The following is a 21,147-nucleotide window of genomic DNA, read 5'->3' as shown; positions in this document are numbered from 1 at the left end:
AAATCCTGTAATGTAATCCCAAAGAATTAAATGAATTTTAAATAGCAGAAATCTGGTAAAACTAAGAAAAATAGAGTCCTGAGGACTGTTTGAACTGTTTATGCAGCGCTGCTTGGTCAGGTGTAACTTACCAGGGGATTGTGCAAGTCTGACAAAGTGGGGTAGGGGGAGCAATGATCATGGCTTTGTAGGAGTGTTTCAAAGCAAAGGCAACAATATGTAAACTTTATCCCACTACAGAAGTGGTTGATGGCTACTTACCTGAAATAAACTCTCCTGTATGGCAGAAGAGGGAAAGTGTGACTGGCACTGAGTGGCACAGCTGAAACTGTGCCCCTTGGCCATGGAAGTGGGAAGCCTCTTCCTCCTCTGAAAGTGGTTGGTAGATTAATATGCATTTCATGTGGAGGTGAGAGCTTCCTCGGGCTAATTCTGCAACCTCTAGGCTGGGCCCATGGCCGGGGGAGCTTCCCCCCACCCCGGTTGAGACCAGGGCTCGGGAAAACCAGGTGCGTATCTCAAGCCAACAGCGCCCGCCGGCTGCTGTCGGCGCCCAGGAGGAGCCTTCCTGTCAGCAGCAGATGCTGAGGAGCAAAGGAGCGCCGAGGGCCCGTGGGGCGAGGTGGAGCCGCGGCCGGTGAGTGTCCCTGGCGGCTGGGGCACGCGGGCTTCCCTCAGGCTCCCTGCTTCGCGCACCTGGGCGGCCAGGTAAAGCCGGGGAGGGGCCTGTGCGCAGGCGCAGTGCGGGCCCCGGCCCCAGCCCCTGGAGCTCACCTGGACGCCGCCGCTGGAGAGGCGCGCTGAGGAGAGCCCGGCCGCCTGTTCCACGTATTCCCGCCCCACTAGGTGAGCTGTCCCCGCCGCTGGCGGTGTTGGACGCCGACGCCGACCCTTTGGGTCGGGGAGGGGGGAGCTATTCAGGGCGCGGTGCGAGGACCCCAGGGCCGGTAAGTTGGGGCGCCTCGTCCCTTAGGAGCCCTGTTGAGGCGGCCGCTACTGCTCCACCGTCCCGGGCCGTGTGGTAGCGGCTGGTTCCCGGGCCGTGGCCCCCCGCTTGCGTGCTGGCAGGGCCTAGCCCAATCTCCTCAGGGCGGGGTGGTGGCCGCAGCTCCCCGGTAACTGTCCCGTGCGAGGCGGACAAACAGGAGCGCCGTGGGTATCTCACCCCGCCCGGGGACGGACCCCCACCCCCGGTCCTCTGCGAAAAGCTCCAGCGCAGCCCCCGGCAGCTCAGCCCCGCTCTGTGTCTAGCGGCTGGGTGCGTCTGCCCGCTCCCGGGGAGGCGCAAAGCCAAGCGGCTGCTGAAGGCTGCTTAGAAAGTAGAAGCGAGCTGCTGCTGCTGTGTGACGAAGGGCAAACAAGTCTCCAGGAAACGCTAGTTGTTATCCGGACCGCTTCTCAAACAGACCTGTTGACTAAAGGAGGCGTATCCTGGTTGGGTTGGCTAGTCTCATGACTCAGTTAAGGTGCTGCGGGCAACTTGTTTGCTCCTCAATATAATGCTGCCCCTTTCTAATCTTAAGTGGCTTGTCAGAGTTTAGAGCCCTGGGGAAACCAATGGCTCCAAATCAGACACATGTGTTGGGGGGGGGGGGGGATGTAAATTATCGTCCCTGCCCATCCACACAAGCTGTTCTGGTCTGGGACCTTGTGTCTGTCTCCACTAGGAGTCTTCCCTCTTTCTTATCCACACAGTGCATGAGCCAGTGGCACCAGGAGTAGAGTTCTTGGCAGACTAGGCTGTGCTGTACAGGAACAGATTCCCTGTGTACCAAGTTGCAATGCTACTCTAGCTGGCAGCAGGCCAAATTTGAGTGGTGTGACCCGGTCCACAGGGCCACTCCCTGAAATTTGGCCTGGCCATTCCATCTGGAGTGACAGCCAGATCAGATTTCAGTACTGGTGTGATTATACAGCTGGAGGAACGCTTCAAGACCTCTCTGACAGAAGCCATACTGATTTAGTATGGCAGCACTGCTTAAAAGAGGTCAGATCATGACCCTTTTATCTCTGTAGTATAGACCAAGAAACCTTTGGTGAGGGGAGGGAGCATTTGCCCTTTCTCTCCCACCCGCAGTTGGTGCCACTGCTGTGGATGTTCCAGTTGGAAGTAGAAGTGGGTGGAGTCTTCTTGTTTTATGCAGTCTTGTTTATTTACAAGGAATGTACAAAGTCCTGCTTCTGTGAATGCAGGAGGAAAAAACTTGATTTAGTTGCAGATTGGTCCTGTTTTGAGCAGGTGGTTGGACTAGATGACCTCCTGAGGTCCCTTCCAACCCTGATATTCTATGAAAGAACAAAACGTCCAGTTTCTTAGCTTACAGCATCAAGCCTCTTTAGCCAACTTTAGACCCAGAGAACTTGCTATCTAGCTTTTTCTAGGGTCATGCTGTGCTCAGAAGCTAATGCTTGATTTTCTTGCCTTTTGCCTCTGCCTCTTTATTCTTGTCTGTTCTCAGTTTCTCTCTGTTCTGCTAATTTTTTCTCTCTCTCTCCAACACACACTTATCCAAAACAATACTCAGCAAAGCCCCTCCTCCAAAACATTCCAAAACTTCTGGATGGATTATATAAGAATGTCCATACTGAGTCAGACCCATGGTCCATCTTATCTTCAGAGAGTGACCAGTGCAAGATGCTTCAGAGCTGGTCTATGCTGAAAACTTACATCAGCACAGCTGTGTCTCTCACAGCTGTGGAATTTTCACACCACTGACTTCAGGTCTTCACTACCCGCTGGGTCGGCGGGTAGTGATCGATCCCCGAACGCGCTCCCCATCAACTCCGGAACTCCAGCTCGCCAGAGGTGGAAGCGGAGTCGACGGGGGAGCGGTGGTGGTTGACTCGCCACTGCCATCCTCACAGCCAGGTAAGTCGACCTAAGATACGCCAACTTCAGCTACGCTATTCGCTAGGACCCCTGCCCACGCAGCGTAGACCAGGGCTGACAGATGCCAAAGTAACCCAGGTTGACCTATCTACCATGTCTCCGGGAGATAGATAAAAGCTTGATCTATACTACAAAATTAAGTTGGCTTGACTCCGGTCAGCATAGGTAGTGAACCGCTGCTGTGGCACAGCTGTGCTGCTAAAGCGTTAAGTGTAGCTATAACCTAACTACGGTGAAGGGAGAACTTCTGTCACTATAGTGAATGTCTACACTGAAGCACTGCTGCAGCTGTACCACTAGCAATTTGAGTGTAGACATAACCTCAGAAGGAATGAACAGATGAGGGCATTCACATGATCCCTTTGCCATAGGTAGGTTAATATATCCTTACAGTTGTGTTAATTGACATCCATCTAACTTGACCCATAAAAAGGCTTTACGCAGCTCATAACAGTAACAACACTCTGTCTTTATAACAAGATAGTGTTCAGTGCATCATTTAATCAGCTCCCTCTCACTATCTTTATATAATTCACGTCTGATTTATATTCGGGGGGAGGGACAAAAATTGGAGATTGGCCCTGCTTTGAGCAAGGGGTTGGACTAGATGATCTCCTGAGGTCCCTTCCAACCCTGATATTCTATGATTTGTTTCTTAAAAACCTGTTATTGAATTATGTTTCCCTCTCTGAAGCCTCATTTATACTCTTAAGACCCTGGACAAAGGAGTTTTATGATTTATCAAGTTTTCTCTTGAGTCTTCGATAGGTGGCCTTCAGAGTTGATTTGGTTTATAAAAATTGTAGTTATGAGGTAAACTTAGAAGTCCACACAATTGAAACTCCCAGGCTACAAATTTTTGTTGTAAACATTTTGTATAAGTATAATCAAAATCATTACATGTTTTTACAAATATTTTATTAAAATGAAAAATGATTATTTTAACATACCTGCGGTATCAAACATGTGAAACCCACAGTATAGTATTTAAAGTTATCTACATGGCTCCTAATATATTTATGGTATTTTGCACAGTAGTCTTCTGACACTAAATAACAGCATTTGTTCCATGTTTTAGTTTTAATGTTACCTATATTACCTTAAAAGTATTGCATCAGTTAGAAAAGAATTTACTTTAAAATATCCTTTGGATTATGTCTAGTTACTTTAGGCCAAATGTGTAATTGATTTATTGAGTTATCTAGGTTAGTGCAACCTCCCTAATTGCCATGGCACCTGTCACCGTGCTCTCTATGGCCACAATCCTACAAAGGGTTCAGTGAAGGCCCAAACAGACAGACTAAGGTGGGGGAAGTACAGGACTGGATGAAACACAATAATTGAAATATGTGTTTTGAGATTTGGTATCTGTTGTTTAGTTTCAGGATTTAAAAAATCTCTCTCTCTCTCTCTCTCTCAATGCTAACGTCATAGCTAGGCTGCAAGTCTGTCACAGAGGTCACAGAAGTTACGGATTCCATGACTTTCCGGGACCTCCATGACTGCTGGTGCAACTGACCCGGGGGCCACTCAAGCTGCTCAGGCAGCCCCTGGGACAGCAGCACCGACAGCTGCTGGGGCAGCCTTGGGCAACTGCTCTCCCCCCAGCCCTCATAGCAGTAGCAGGAGTTTGGGTGTGGGAGGGGGTGAGGGCTCGGGGCAGTGCTTACCTCAAGGGACTCCCCGGAAGCGGCAACATGTCTGTCCCTCCCTCCCTAGGGCTCCTAGGCAGAGGTGCAGACGGGCAGTGCTTACCTCAAGGGACTCCCCGGAAGCAGCAACATGTCTGTCCCTCCCTCCCTAGGGCTCCTAGGCAGAGGTGCAGACAGCCAGGCAGCTCTGTGCACTGCCTTCACCTGCAGGCACTGCCCCCGCAGCTCCCATTGGCTATGGTTCCCGGCCAATGGGAGCTGCAGAGCAGGCAGTCAGGGTGGGGGCAGCGTGTGGAGCCCCCCTGGCCATGCCTCCATCAAGGGGCCACAGGGCCATGCCGGCCGCTTCCAGGAGCTAGGCAGGGAGCCCAGGCCACATGCTGCCACCCATGCGCTCCCCCACCCCCAGCAGCAGCGGGGGTCCCCAAGCCACGTGCCGCCTCCCCAGAGCGCCCATGGACAGGTCATGGGCTGTGTCCTTGACTTTTACTAAAAATACCCGTGACTAAAACATAGCCTTAATCATAGTATCTGCCTTGCCTGTTCTTTGTTCTGGACATGGTGGCTGGAAGTGGAAAACTAATGGCATTACTCATTTTGTGCTGCTACAGTTGAATTCTTTGAGGTTCTGAACATCTTGGGAGTTGAGTGTGCTCAGCAGTCTTCACTTTGCAGGATCAAACCCTTACTGATGCTGTACTTCTTCGAGTGCTTGCTCATGTCGATTCCATTCTAAGTGTGTGCGTGCCCACATGCACAGTTGTTAGAGACTTTTGCCTTGGCAGTATCTGTAGGATCGGTTGCGGCGCCCCCTTGAGTGCCACACTCATGCATCAATATATTAAGGCCGCTGATCTGGTTCATTCTTACCGCCCGGGACGGTTGGTTGAAGTGCCTTATCTTGTATTGCAAGAGCATTAGCGGTTCTTACAGTCCATTGTTCTGTCTCCTTTGTGTTTAGTTGATAGGTGCTGATCTAGACTATTAAGTTAAGTGCAGGGTGGATAAAAATCAATTATTTAAAAAAAATTTTAAAAAATTGGATTTTTATTTAAATTGGATTTTTTTGATAAAATGCTTTTTGTTTTGAGGAAAAAACCTATCTAAAGATAGTTTTAATTAAGATACATTATAGCTCAAAGGTATCTCATCATGGAATAGGGATTATAAATTCTAATTCTATAGTATGACACAATATATTCATGGAATCTGTAAGAAAAGTTTTGTAAATGAGTTCCAATAGTTCATGGATTAGGGACCCAATCTTATGGGGTTCCAGGGGCTTCTGTATAGATTATTTAGGTTAATCTTTCTATCTACCCAATGGGACTTAGTGCTCAGTCTAGAAGAGACCATCAGAGATGTTTAGTTTTGCTGTTCTCAAACTGTGGATTTGTGTCCCCAGAGATAACATGCTTGTTAACAGCAAAAATGTTTTTAAATACATACATACATACATAATATATGGAGGTGAGAAATAAGACCTCAACCCTATTGTCCCTCTGCAAATTTGTGTATACAGAGTCAATCCCTTACCTCTCTCTAAAACTGCAAAGTTTCAAAAAGTTCAATGAATAGAAGATTGTTGCGGGTGGAATAGATCTGGACAAGGAGAAGAAGTCTGGAGATAAACGTGAGAAGGGAGGAACAGGCAGTAGAAACAAAAGTGAAACTGTTTGAGCAGCATATTCCAGAAGTCTTGAGGTCTTTCTGAGTGAAGGCTTCATTGATTTGAGATCTACCATACCATTCTCTCACTAGAAGGGAAAACCTATAATGGCAGCAGGGTGTAAGAGAGACCCAGTTTGGGTCTCATCTATCTCTGAGTTGTGAAGAATATGTATTAAGATTATAACAACCAACAAGAATTCACTTTTATGTAGAAATCCATGATTAAGTCGAGTCTTCCTGACTAGTGATCTAAATCAAATCCATCCTGTAATTTATCATGCTAAAATTGGTTCTGATTCAAATACAAAATTATGTCCAGCTTGCTTTTACACTGGAGGTGTCCCACAATATCAATTTTCTATGAATCCCTTATCTGGGAGGTCACCAAATCATCTAGTCTGACCTTCTGTATATCACAGGTCAAAGCTTGAAATCTCAAATATATACATACATACATATACACACACAATTCATTGATATGTGGGGCTGAATTCTCATTTACATTAAGGTACCTTTACACTTCTCTGGCAATGACTAAGAGCCTCAACAGTCAGAAGAACTAACATTGTTTAAATTGGCTATTAAGGGCCCAACCATAAAACATATCTGTATGTACAGATAATAATTCCACTGCCTTTAGAGACCTGCTGTGAGAATGTCAGGGCGTAGCCATACAAATCTCATAGGATCAGGCCACAAAATTCCCCCAAATCCAGTGAAGAGGAGACACAACTCAAGCTGAATTCCTCTCGAAAGCAGGAAAGGAGGTAGAATGCTACCTCTATTGCATTGTCCACTCCTGCCATCCACAGATGCACCATGAAGATCAGGTTCCCAAAGACTTTAGGAGTAGGGGCTTAAAAGTGAGTAGCTAAGAATAATCCAGCCTCCACTGCTGACCACTTGCATATGCAACAAATGTAGCATTGACTCTTGAGACGTTCTCTTACATACGCAGACCAAAATGGCTGGCTGAGTTTTGTCGATCTTTTGAAAGAAGTCATTGAACTAAGGACAAACAGTTTCATCCCAAAAGTAACTTATCTGAGAAGGTATAAGGAACTGAAAAGGAGAGCAAGTAGAAGGTTTGTAATGTAAAGTTGAAATGTAAACTTGCATATTATGGGGATAAGATCGGAGACATAAGAAGAAGAAGATAGCAGAAGGGATATATTACTGACCACCTGACCAGGACGGTGATAGTGACTGTGAAATGCTAGGGGAGATTAGAGAGGCTATAAAAATAAAAAGCTCAGTAAAAATAATAATGGGGGATTTCAACTATCTCCATATTGACTGGGTACATGTCACCTCAGGATGGGATGCAGAGAGAGTTTCTTGACACCTTAAATGATTGCTTCTTGGAGCAGCTAGTCCTGGAACCCACAAGAGGACATTTATCATCCCTGTGGAGGTGGGGGGGGGACATCACAGCAGCTCACCATGGTAGCATTTAATTTCAGAAAGGGGAATTGCACGAAAATGAGGAAGTTAGACAGAAATTAAAAGCTACAGTGCAAAATTGAAATCCCTTCAAGCTTCATAGAAACTTTTTAAAGACACCATAATAGAGGCTCAATTTAAATGTATACCCAAAATTAAAAATCATACTAAGAGGGCCAAAAAAGTGCCACCATGGCTAAAGAACAAAGTAGAAGAAGCAGTGAGAGGCAAAAAGGCATGTTTTAAAAAGTGGAAGTTAAATCCTAGTGAGGAAACTAGAAAAGAGCATAAAGTCTGGCAAGTGAAGTGTAAAAATATAATTAGGAAGTCCAAAAAAAGAATTTGAAGAACTGCTAGCCAAAGACTCAAACAGTAAGAGCAAAAAAAATTTAAGTACATCAGAAGCAGGAAGCCTGCTAAACAACCAGTGGGGCCACTGAATAATGGAGATGCTAAAGGAACACTCAAGGATGATAAGGCTCTTGCAGAGAAACTAAATGAATTTTTTGCCTTGATCTTCACGGCTGATGATGTGAGTGAAATTCCCAAATCTGAGCCATTCTTTTTAGGTGACAGAGCTGAGGTGTCAGTAAAGGAGGTTTTGGAACAAATTGATAAATGAAATAGTGATAAGTCACCAGGACCAGATGGTATGCACCAAAGAGTTCTGAAGGAACGCAAAGGTGAAATTGCAGAACTACTAACTGTGGTGTGTTACCTATAATTTAAATCAGCTTCTGTTCCAGATGACTGAAGGATAGCTAAAATGATGCCAATTTTTCAAAAAGGGCTCCAGAGGTGATCCCAGCAATTGGTTGAAACTATAGTAAAGAACAGAATTACTAAATACATATGTTCACTCTTCCCCAACAAATCATGTTAATCTGTTTTTTGTAAAGGGAAATCATGCCTCACCAATCTACTAGATTTCTTTAAAGGGGTCAACAAGCATGTGGACCAGGATGATCCGGTGGATATAGTGCACTTAGATTTTCAGAACGCCTTTGACAAGTTCCCTCACCAAAGGCTCTTAAGCTGTCATGGGATAAGAGGGAAGGTCCTCTCCTGGATCAGTAACTGTTTAAAAGATAGGAAACAAAGGGTAGGAATAAATGGTCAGTTTTCAGAATGAGAGAGGTAAAGAGTGGTGTCCTCCAGGGGCCTGTACTGGGACCCATACTGTTCAATATATTCATATATGATCCGGAAAAAGAGGTAAACAGTGAGATGGCAAAATCTGCAGATGATACAAAACTACTAGAGTCCAAAGAAGGCTGCAAGGAGTTACAAAGGGATCTCACAAAAATGAGTGACTGGATAGCATAATGGCAAATGAAATTCAGTGTTGATAAGTGCAAAATAATGTACATTGGAAAACATCATCCCAACTATATAGGTAAAATGATGGGGTCTAAATTAGCTGTTACTACTCAAGGAGGAGATCTTGGAGTCATTGTGGCTACTTCTCTGAAAACATCCATTCAATGTGCAGCAGCAGTAAAAAATACTAACAATGTTGGGAATCGTTAGGAAAGGTATAGATAATAAGACAGAAAATATCATATTGCCTCTATATAAATCCATGGTATGCCCACATCTTGAATACTACATGCAGATGTGATCACCCCATCTCAAAAAAGATGTATTGGAATTGGAAAAGGTTCAGAAAAGGGCAAAAAAAATGATTAAAGGTATGGAACAGCTTCTGTATGAGGAGAGATTAATAGGACTGGGACTTTTTAGCTTGAAAAGATGACTAAGGGGAGATATGATTGAGGTCTATAAAATCATGACTGGTGTGAAGAAAGTAAATAAGGAAGTGTTATTTACTCCTTCTCATAACACGAACTAGGAGTGACCATATTATATTAATAGGCAGGAGGTTTAAAATAAACAAAAGGAAGATTTCTTCACACAACGCACAATCAACCTGTGGAATTCTTTGCCAGAGGATGTTGTGAAGGCCAAGACTATAACAGGGTTCAAAAAGAACGAGGTAAGTTTGTGGAGGATAGGTCCATCAATGGCTCTTAGCCAGGATGGGCAGGGATAGTGTCCCTAGCCTCTGTTTGCCAGAAGCTGGGACTGGATGATGGGCTGGATCACTTGATGATTAGCTGTTTTGTTTATTTCCTCTGGGGCACCTAGCTTTGGCCACTGTCGGAAAACAAGATACTGGGCTAGATGGACCTTTGGTCTGACCCAGTGTGACCATTCTTATGTTCTTATTATGGTCACTACTGCTCCCACTATAGCAATGTGACTCAGGTAGATGCATTTCAGCCATTTAAGTAATATCAAAATGAAATAAAATTAAGCCTTGCCCTGAATTAATGGATATTTAAACATGCGGAGCTGTGAATCCATGTGTATCACAATATTGACAAAGGGATGGGCCTTCTGTACTAAAACTGTCTTTTGGGTATGACTTATTCATTGCACTAATTTTACAGTACAACTAAAAGCTTCTTATATTGCAAAATATTTTGACTCCTTAAACCATACCATTCATTCTTTAGTTGAAAAGCACATGCTCAGAGCTCTTACACAAAGTAACTTCTAGTCTTGATTTCCACATTGAATAACAGTATGTATATTTGAGCTATAGGCTAAAAAGTATGCTTGGTTGCAGAATCCCATCCCCACAAAAATGATGGGCTAAGCAGATAATCCTGATCAGATACACATTATGGTGTCTCTTGGAGTCAGAGACGGGGTCACAATGTCTGTGATGACTTTGCCAGTTTCTTGCACCCATTACCACAACCCTTGGGTCCCCCACAAGGTCAAGCCCTTAATACTTATTGTGCCATCTTTATAAAGCTGGACAATAAAAGTTTCCCGATTCTTTCTCTATATTAAAAAGCAATCTTTAACTCAGTTTTTGATGGAGGCTCATGGCTTTAGCATACTTATTTTTATTTAAACATTTTAAGAGATTATAAATGTAGGTTTTAGCATATTTTGTATTAAATTCAGATTTAATTGTAAACAAGTTTATTAAAATCAAAATAAATACAATAAACTGATTTAAATAAAAAAATCCTATTTAAATTTTTAATTTTTTTTTATTTTTAAAAAATCTATTTTTATCCACCCTGATTGCTGAGCATCAAGAAATGCACCTATAATACAGAGCACTGTTTTAAGGACTAACATAAGGTTTACATTCACAAATTCAGCGCGAGCATACTGTTGTCCGTGAAAACAGTACCTTACGTTTAGCATGAAAAATAAACACAGAAAACACATTTAAACTTTCCACAATAATTCATCCAGTCTCCACAAATCAAGAGCTCACACCTTTCAATTTCAACCCTGTAAAGGCTTGTATACGCTTGAAATGCTATAGTGGCACAGCTGTGCTGCTGTAGTGCTTTGTAAACACTATCTATGGCAGAAGTTGTTCTCCCATTGGCCTATGCAGTCCACTTCCCAGAGAGGCGATAACTAGATCGATGGAAGAATTCTTCTATTGACTAGCACTGTCTCCATCAGGAATTAGGTCAATTTAACTACGTTACTTGGGCAGTGTGGATTTTTCACACCCTGAAGCAATGTAGCTGGGTTGACCTACCTTTTTAGTGTAGACCAGTCCTATGTGTTGTAGTTCCTTCGACAAAGGAGTTTGAAGTAAAAGTCTGATATTAGAAAAATGTTAGCCATGGCCATTTTTAAAACAGTCATACTGGTATAAAAAAAAATCAAGCGATGCACAAATGACAATAAACTAGGGCTGTCAAGTGATTAAAAAAATTAATCACACGATTAATCACATTGTTAAACAATAGAATACCAATTATTTAAATATTTTTGGATGTTTTCTACATTTGCAAATATATTGATTTCAATTACAACACCGAATATAAAGTGTACAGTGTTTACTTTATATTTATTTTTATTACAATTATTTGCACTGTAGAAAAATAAAATAGTATTTTTCAATTCACCTAATACAAGTACTGTAGTGCAATCTCTTTATCATTAAAGTTGAACTTACAAATGTAGAATTATGTACAAAAAAAACCCTGCATTCAGAAATAAAACAATGTAAAATTTTAGAGCTGGCAAGTCCATTCAGTCCTATTTCTTGTTCAGCCAATTGCTCAGATGAACAAATTTTTTTACATTTGCAGGAGATAATGCTGCCCGCCTCTTATTTACAATGTCACCTGAAAGTGAGAACAGACGTTCTCATGGCACTGCTGTAGCTGGCGTTGCAAGATATTTACGTGCCAAGTGCGCTGAAGATTCATATGTCCCTTCATGCTTCAACCACCATTCCAGGGGACATGCGTCCATGCTGATGAGGGGTTCTGCTCAATAACAATCCAAAGCAGTGCAGACCGACGCATGTTCATTTTCATTATCTGAGTCAGATGACACCAGCAGAAGGTAGATTTTCTTTTTTGGTGGTCTGGTTTCTGGAGTTTCTGCATTGGAGTTTTGCTTTTTTAAGATTTCTGAAAGCATGCTCCACACCTCATCCCTCTCAGATTTCAGAAGGCACTTCAGACTCTTAAATCTTGGTTTGAGTGCTGTAGCTATCTTTAGAAATCTCACACTTGTACCTTCTTTACATTGCAGTGAAAGTGTTCTTAAAATCAACAACAAGTGCTGAGTCTTCATCTGAGACTGCTATAACATGAAATATGTGGCAGAATGCAGGTAAAACAAAATAGGGGACATACAATTTTCCCCAAAGGAGTTCAGTCACAAATATAATTAATGCACTTTTTTTTTAACGAGCGCCATCAGCATGGAAGCATGTCCTCTGGAATGGTGGCCGAAGCAGGAAAGGGCATATGAATGTTTAGCATATGTGGGGACATAAATACTTGCAATGCTGATGACAAAAGTGCTATGCAAATGCCTGTTCTCACTTTCTGGTGACATTGTAAATAAGAGGGCAGCATTATCTCCTGTAAATGTAAACAAACTTGTTTGTCTTAACAATTGGCTGAACAAGAAGTAGGACTGAGTGGACGTGCAAGCTCGGAAGTTTTGCATTGTTTTGTTTTTGAGTGCAGTTATGTAAACCAAAAAAAAAAATCTACATTTGTAAATTGCACTTTCATCACAAAGAGATTGCACTACAGTACTTGTATGATGTGAATTGAAAAATGCTATTTCTTTTATCATTTTTACAGTGCAAATGTTTGTAATCAAAAATAATATACACCTTGATTTCAATTACAACACAGAATACAATATATATGAAAATGTAGAAAAACATCCCAAATATTTAATAAATGTCGATTGGTATTCTATTGGTTAACAGTGCAATTAAAATTGCAATTAATCGTGATTAATATTTTTGAGTTAATCGCATGAGTTAACTGTGATTAGAATCATAGAATCATAGAATATCAGGGTTGGAAGGGACCCCAGAAGGTCATCTAGTCCAACCCCCTGCTCGAAGCAGGACCAATTCCCAGTTAAATCATCCCAGCCAGGGCTTTGTCAAGCCTGACCTTAAAAACCTCTAAGGAAGGAGATTCTACCACCTCCCTAGGTAACTCTTTCCAGTGTTTCACCACCCTCATAGTGAAAAAGTTTTTCCTAATATCCAATCTAAACCTCCCCCACTGCAACTTGAGACCATTACTCCTCGTTCTGTCATCTGCTACCATTGAGAACAGTCTAGAGCCATCCTCTTTGGAACCCCCTTTCAGGTAGTTGAAAGCAGCTATCAAATCCCCCCTCATTCTTCTCTTCTGCAGACTAAACAATCCCAGCTCCCTTAGCCTCTCCTCATAAGTCATGTGTTCTAGACCCCTTATCATTTTTGTTGCCCTTCGCTGGACTCTCTCCAATTTATCCACATCCTTCTTGTAGTGTGGGGCCCAAAACTGGACACAGTACTCCAGATGAGGCCTCACCAATGTCGAATAGAGGGGAACGATCACGTCTCTCGATCTGCTCGCTATGCCCTTACTTATACATCCCAAAATGCCATTGGCCTTCTTGGCAACAAGGGCACACTGCTGACTCATATCCAGCTTCTCATCCACTGTCACCCCTAGGTCCTTTTCCGCAGAACTGCTGCCTAGCCATTCGGCCCCTAGTCTGTAGCGGAGCATTGGATTCTTCCGTCCTAAGTGCAGGACCCTGCACTTATCCTTATTGAACCTCATCAGATTTCTTTTGGCCCAATCTTCCAATTTGTCTAGGTCCTTCTGTATCCAGCGTATCTACCACCTCCAGCGTATCTACCACTCCTCCCAGTTTAGTATCATCCGCAAATTTGCTGAGAGTGCAATCTACACCATCCTCCAGATCATTTATGAAGATATTGAACAAAACCGGGCCCAGGACCGACCCCTAGGGCACTCCACTTGACACCGGCTGCCAACTAGACATGGAGCCATTGATCGCTACCCGTTGAGCCCGACAATCTAGCCAGCTTTCTACCCACCTTATAGTGCATTCATCCAGCCCATACTTCCTTAACTTGCTGACAAGAATACAAGAATACGGGAGACCGTGTCAAAAGCTTTCCTAAAGTCAAGAAACAGTACATCTACTGCTTTCCCTTCATCCACAGAACCAGTAATCTCATCATAAAAGGCGATTAGATTAGTCAGGCATGACCTTCCCTTGGTGAATCCATGCTGGCTGTTCCTGATCACTTTCCTCTCATGCAAGTGCTTCAGGATTGATTCTTTGAGGACCTGCTCCATGATTTTTCCAGAGACTGAGGTGAGGCTGACTGGCCTGTAGTTCCCAGGATCCTCCTCCTTCCCTTTTTTAAAGATTGGCACTACATTAGCCTTTTTCCAGTCATCCGGGACTTCCCCCATTCGCCACGAGTTTTCAAAGATAATGGCCAATGGCTCTGCAATCACAGCCGCCAATTCCTTCAGCACTCTCGGATGCAACTCGTCCGGCCCCATGGACTTGTGCACGTCCAGCTTTTCTAAATAGTCCCTAACCACCTCTATCTCCACAGAGGGCTGGCCATCTCTTCCCCATTGTGTGATGCCCAGCGCAGCAGTCTGGGAGCTGACCTTGTTAGTGAAGACAGAGGCAAAAAAAGCATTGAGTACATTAGCTTTTTCCACATCCTCTGTCACTAGGTTGCCTCCCTCATTCAGTAAGGGGCCCACACTTTCCTTGGCTTTCTTCTTGTTGCCAACATACCTGAAGAAACCCTTCTTGTTACTCTTGACATCTCTTGCTAGCTGCAGCTCCAGGTGCGATTTGGCCCTCCTGATTTCATTCCTACATGCCCGAGCAATATTTTTATACTCTTCCCTGGTCATATGTCCAACCTTCCTCTTCTTGTAAGCTTCTTTTTTATGTTTAAGATCCGCTAGGATTTCACCATTAAGCCAAGCTGGTTGCCTGCCATATTTACTATTCTTTCGACTCATCGGGATGGTTTGTCCCTGTAACCTCAACAGGGATTCCTTGAAATACAGCCAGCTCTCCTGGACTCCTTTCCCCTTCAAGTTAGTCCCCCAGGGGATCCTGGCCATCCGTTCCCTGAGGGAGTCGAAGTCTGCTTTCCTGAAGTCCAGGGTCCGTATCCTGCTGCTTACCTTGCTTCCCTGTGTCAGGATCCTGAACTCAACCAACACATGGTCACTGCCTCCCAGATTCCCATCCACTTTTGCTTCCCCCACCAATTCTACCCGGTTTGTGAGCAGCAGGTCAAGAAAAGCGCCCCCCCTAGTTGGCTCCTCTAGCACTTGCGCCAGGAAATTGTCCCTTAAGCTTTCCAAAAACTTCCTGGATTGTCTATGCACTGCTGTATTGCTCTCCCAGCAGATATCAGGAAAATTAAAGTCACCCATGAGAATCAGGGCATGCGATCTAGTAGCTTCCGTGAGCTGCCGGAAGAAAGCCTCATCTACCTCATCCCCCTGGTCCGGTGGTCTATAGCAGACTCCCACCACTACATCACTCTTGTTGCACACACTTCTAAACTTAATCCAGAGACACTCAGGTTTTTCTACAGTTTCGTACCGGAGCTCTGAGCAGTCATACTGCTCCCTTACATACAGTGCTACTCCCCCACCTTTTCTGCCCTGCTTGTCCTTCCTGAACAGTTTATAACCATCCATGACAGTACTCCAGTCATGTGAGTTATCCCACCAAGTCTCTGTTATTCCAATCACGTCATAGTTCCTTGACATCACCAGGACCTCCAGTTCTCCCTGCTTGTTTCCAAGGCTATGATTCTATGATTATTGTAGGGTTGTCAATTAAACGTTTTAAAATGATATTCTAATGCAATTTTTGTACACCTTTTTTTCATCTGTGTTAAAATGGAAATCCTGGTGTTACTTGAGCTGTGATTGTGCTGACTTGCAGTCCACCCTAGATCTTTTCTAGGTGCCTAGCATAGCCTGGGACTTTTTCTTAACACTGGGAAGACTGAGGTGCTCCACCTCCCTGCCCCAGTGCACATTGCCCCCCTTCTCCTACAAATTGTCATCGGTGGTGAGCCCTGGAAAATGTTGAGCATTTCCCTTACCTTGGTAGCCACCTCTCCCAGACAGCCAGTCTTGATGTGGAGATTGAACATAGGCTCCATTGTGCCAGTGTATCCTTTGGAAAGTTGCTCAGTCATGTCTTTATTGATAGAGATCTGTGTATGGAAACTAAGTTCCTGGTCTACAATGCAGTAGTCATCCCCACTCTTCTTTATGGTTGAGAGACATGGATGGCATATCTAAGCCATCTTAAGCGTCTGGAGTGGTACTAACAATGTTGCCTTAGGAAGATTCTCCATATGAGATGGGAATATCGTCGCACCAATGTCAGCGTTCTCTCTGCAGCTAAAATCACCAGTGTTGAGCAAAGATTATGGAACATCAACTTCGCTGGGCTGGTCATTGTGTGTGGATGGCTAATACTAATCTTCAAAAGCAAGTCCTCTTTTCTCAACGTAGTCATGGTAAGAGAACCCAGGGGGGACAGAGGAAACACTACAAGGACACCCTGGAAGTATGTCTTAAGAAGGGAGGGATTGACCCCACAAATTGAGAAGAGCTGCTGGCAATAGACTACAATGCCAGAGGATGTGGTGAAATCCAAGACTATAACAGGGTTAAAAAAAAAAAAAAGCTAGGTAAGTTCATGGAGGATAGATCCATCAATGGCTATCAGCCCAGGATATGGACTGGGATGTAAAACCATGATCTGAAGTGTCCCTAGCCTCTGTTTGCCAGAAACTGGGAATGTGTGATGGGATGGATCACTTGATGATTACCTGTTCTGTTCGTTCCTTCTGAAGCACCTGGCATTGGTCACTGTCAGAAGACAGGATACTGGGCTAGATGTAACATTAGTCTGACCCAGTATGGCCGTTCTTATGTAATGGCATCTCATCATACATCAAGCCTCATCCCATTTTGAAGAGAATTGCCTCGCTCAAGAGGCTGAGAAATGGCAGAGGAGGAAGGAAAATGTACAGCATCCTGGCCAGCAGTTGTGCTGTCTCCAAGCAACCACCTGTCATATGTGGAAAATCCTACAGAGAACGAATTGGACTCCTCACCCATCTTAAGTCTCATCAATGACTTTTTCTCCTGGCAGACATCATCCTCATGTTGAAGGATAGCTGATGGATAGTGCTACTGTTCCATCATGGCACATTGGAGCCAGGCCTAGAGTTAGTATAGGGCATGTTCTGGGGCAGGGTGAGAAGTGGAGATGTTATTTTTAGAAATGTGAGTTTTATGTAGATGTTCAAAAATTGCGGTTTTTCAGGGCTTTCTCTTTGTATATACAGTAATATATTACTCACTCCAGTAGTGTATACTGTAAAGAGTAATCTTTTCATAATGTTCCCTAGAGTTCTTTGACATAGTGTTTCAAACTGTATACACTTCAGTATGCATCAGCAGGGTCTACATAGACCAATTAATGCACGAAATATTCGTGTGCTTTAGAAATCACATCCCCATAGTCTGCATTTCTGCTCCATCCATGTAGACAAGCCCTTAGATACAAGTAGCAATTTCTGATGTTTCTCTGGTGTTTATTGACTAAACACCTATTTATTTATTTATTTTATTTTTAATTGGAAGTGTTTTATTGGTGTATATTCGTTAAATCTTAAAAGCAGGAGCCCTAAGTTAGTAGTACAATTTCAGGTCATTTGGTCAAAGGGTTCCTCAGATACAGCCCTGTCAAAAAGAAGCTGATTTTAATATACAAATTGTTCTAGAAAGCTTATATGTAAGTCATGGATTCCATGACTTTCCGGAGACCTCCGTGACATTCTCAGCTACAATCTCACCGCTCCGGGGCTGAAGCAATCAGCTGTCTGGGGCCCTGGAGCTCTGAGCCGCCAAGGGCAGTGGGGAGGCCCCTGCAGCTCCAAGTTACCCGCTGTGGGTGGTGGTGGGGGGCCTCTCAGCCCTGTGGGTGGTGTGTGCTGGACCCCCAACTTCCCTCCCTGCAGCAGGGCTCAGGCTCTCATCCAACCATCAGCCCCATTTTGTCACAGTTATTTTTAATAAAAGTCAGGGACAGGGTTCCATGAATCTTTGTTTATTGCCTGTGACCTGTCCCTGATTTTTGCTAAAACTAACAGTGACAAAATCTTAACCATACATATGCATTCTGAGACTGTCTTGTAAATTGGGATTCCATAACAGGGGCTAGGGTGAGAGAGGAGGAGAATATCCATTGAGATGAATGGGTCACTTCATGCCTCTGCAGTCCTCCTATGTTGTAGGGGGTTGGGCAGATCCTCTTCCCCCTACATTAGCTCTCCAAGTGCAGTGTGGAATCTGGGGCTCCCCTTCACTCCCCCTTAATGCCTCCAGCTGGTAGATGTGCTCTTCATAGCCCATTAGTCTTCACTTTCCTTCATGCTGAGGCCCATTTAGCCCTACCGGGGCCATGGGGATGACAGAAGGAGGGCAGAGCTGATGGCTGAGTGGTGTTTGAAGGAAGCCACTTTGTGTCTCCCTCCTCCCCCACACAGCTGCTCTGCAATAGTGCCTGTCTGTCTCACTACTGCCCAAAAACTTGAACACAGAATTAAGGTTGACTGGTAGTGCCTCAGATCCTTCCAGAATATTTAATGCCTATACTTAAATCTCTGAAAACCAATACATAGAATTAAGGTACATACCAGTCCTCCCCGTAACCTGAACACTGCCCTCTTGAGTGATGCCCCTGACAGACATTGTAGCACACTATCTTTCCAGATGATATGGAATACTGTGGGGACACAGCACATGAGTACAGTAGGAGAAACTGTCAGACTGTGTCCTTATTAAAGCAAAAGTTGTGCTTAGGGTGAGCTTAGTGAACACCAATTGACTACAGCTGGCCTATACTCGGCCACTTCACTTGCTTTACACAAACCAAACCAGAATTACCACTCCTTAAACCTTGGCCTCAGGATTTCCTCATCAACGTCACCTGCACCTACCTCTACTCATAGAACTGCTATGAGACCGTTACAAATCCTCATACCAAGAATATTTTGCTCCTCTATTTGCACAACCCACATAATGCAGCACTGAAATGAAGAGTCTCTCATGCCTTTGGTGGGCAGATGCACCCCTCCAAATCTCCCATTGTGAGCTGTGGTACCCTGTACCAGTCAATGCAATGGTCCCTAACACAGTGAAAGGCTTGGAGTGCATGAGGACAGATGAGAGAATACAATTTGGTGGGAACTAACATATTTCATAAAACGGCACATTTACTTTATCACTCCTCATGTCTATTTATTATAGGGTAGCCCTGGCTGAAAGAGGCAGTATATCCTCAGTGGATCCTTGCCGTTGTACCTTAACTCTTATTTCCTGTTTTTCAGAGGTTTAAGTACAGGTGCACGTGACATTCTGGAAGAGGAGGAGGCACTGCCAGCCAACTTGAATTGTTTGTTAACAAAGTTCTTGGGCACTGAATATTGATATTTTGTGCGCTGTACTTGTGTTCCTAGGCTTTTAGTGTATACTCTTTTTGTGAGAGAAATAGTCCCAAATAGTTTTAAAACACATAGGCCATGTCTAAGCTATAAAGTTTGGTTGACACAACTTATGTTGGCATACAGCCACTGAAGTTTTTATCTCTCGTGTGGTGTGTGTACTTGGCTACTTGTGTAGATGCTGTGTGTACTCCCCAGGAGTGCTTGCATCTATGTAAAGTGTGATGCACCATAGGCAGGTATCCCAGTATGCCCCATGCTGGCATATGGCGCAGTGCCTTTTAGGATGCTTTCACAGTACTTTGTGAGATGATAGCAATTTGCCCAGAGATTTCTGGGAGCTAAGGGTCAAGTTCCCACCATGCTTCTTGCCACATCCCATAATTTTTGTGCTCTTTTTTAAAAACTTGTACAATCCCATATGGTGCTTTTTTATCTCCTCCATCTATTTTGACAGAAGCATGAACCCTACAGAGCTCAGGACAATTCTCATGTGTGTTGCTTCTACAGGATGTATGATTCTGAGTATTTGCAGATATTAAGGGAGTACTGCTATGATCAGGATAGTGATGAGGAAGATGTGGACATATTTGAGCACTATAACCGAATGCTGATGGACATAACAGAAAAAAATTGCCAGGTTGCTGCTGGCATTCATGGAACAGCTCCACCTAGTGGAGCACAACTTCTGGGCCTGAGAAATGAGCACTGATTGGTGGGATAGTATCATAGTGCAGGTTTGGAATGAGGAGCAGTGGCTTGAAAACTTTTGGATGCAAAAGAGTAGGTATGTAGCTGTGTACAGAGCTTGCCCTAACCCTCTGGCCTGGGAACACAAAATGAGAGCTGCATTGACAGTGGAGAAATGAGTGGCAACCATGCTCTGGAAATTTGCAACACTGGATTGCTATCAGTCAGTGGGCAATCATTTTGGGGTTGCAAAATCCACAGAGGGGGCCGTTATGATCCAAGTATGCAAGGCCATTAAACGTTTCCTGCTTCATAGAACTGTGAATCTTGGTAATGAACAGGAAATAATGGATGGATTTGCAGCAGTGGAATTCCTGAACTTTGCTGGGGCAGTAGATGGCATGTGTATCCTTATTGTGGAACCAGCCCATTTAGCCTCTGAGTACATAAACAGAAAGGGCTAGTTCTTCTTCGAATGCTGTCCCTCTGGGTGCTCCACTTTAGGTGTTTGTGCACCTCTGCACTAGTAATCGGAAATTTGTGATAGCAGTGCCAGATTGGGTTGCACATGTGTGGTCCCCATCTTGCGCTGTTTCAGGCAGTTAACTGATGCTGTGCAACCAATCCCCCCTCAGTTCTTTCTCTAGCACCTTTGGTTTCAAGTCGGTGCACTTAGCAGCACCTCGCTACTTAGTTCTTTTAGCCTATTTACTACCGTTATTTAGTTAGGATAATTAGTTCATTAGTTTCTCTTTGTCCCCGTCGCCACATTTTAAAAAAAATGATTTTTTTCTTTTAAATTATTCTCCTTGTTAGAAGCTATGTTTCAGTTGGCCTTTTAGAATAGTCAGCCTCTGTGGAGACAAAAGCCTTTCCTGACGGGAATGCCTGGTTCCCCG

General features: G+C 43.9%; 1 protein-coding gene across 2 annotated transcripts in view; it reads left to right on the top strand.

Annotated features, from left to right (window-relative positions):
- Window positions 1-650: 650 nt before the first annotated feature.
- GALNT3 (polypeptide N-acetylgalactosaminyltransferase 3) overlaps window positions 651-21,147 on the top strand; it is a 50,455-nt gene continuing 29,958 nt past the window's right edge. Inside the window, exon 1 of one of the 2 annotated variants that reach the window (XM_048869926.2) lies at window positions 651-846. The gene's annotated coding sequence lies outside the window, so the exon portion shown is untranslated. Of the gene's footprint in view, window positions 847-877; window positions 948-21,147 lie in introns of those variants that run through there. The other variant, XM_075117909.1, reaches the window with a different exon arrangement.

The sequence above is a fragment of the Caretta caretta genome, chromosome 11, assembly GCF_965140235.1.
Source record: "Caretta caretta isolate rCarCar2 chromosome 11, rCarCar1.hap1, whole genome shotgun sequence".
NCBI classification, from domain to species: Eukaryota; Metazoa; Chordata; order Testudines; family Cheloniidae; genus Caretta; species Caretta caretta.
Note: the sequence above shows the minus strand (reverse complement) of the source record. Positions and strands in the feature narration are given on the sequence as shown.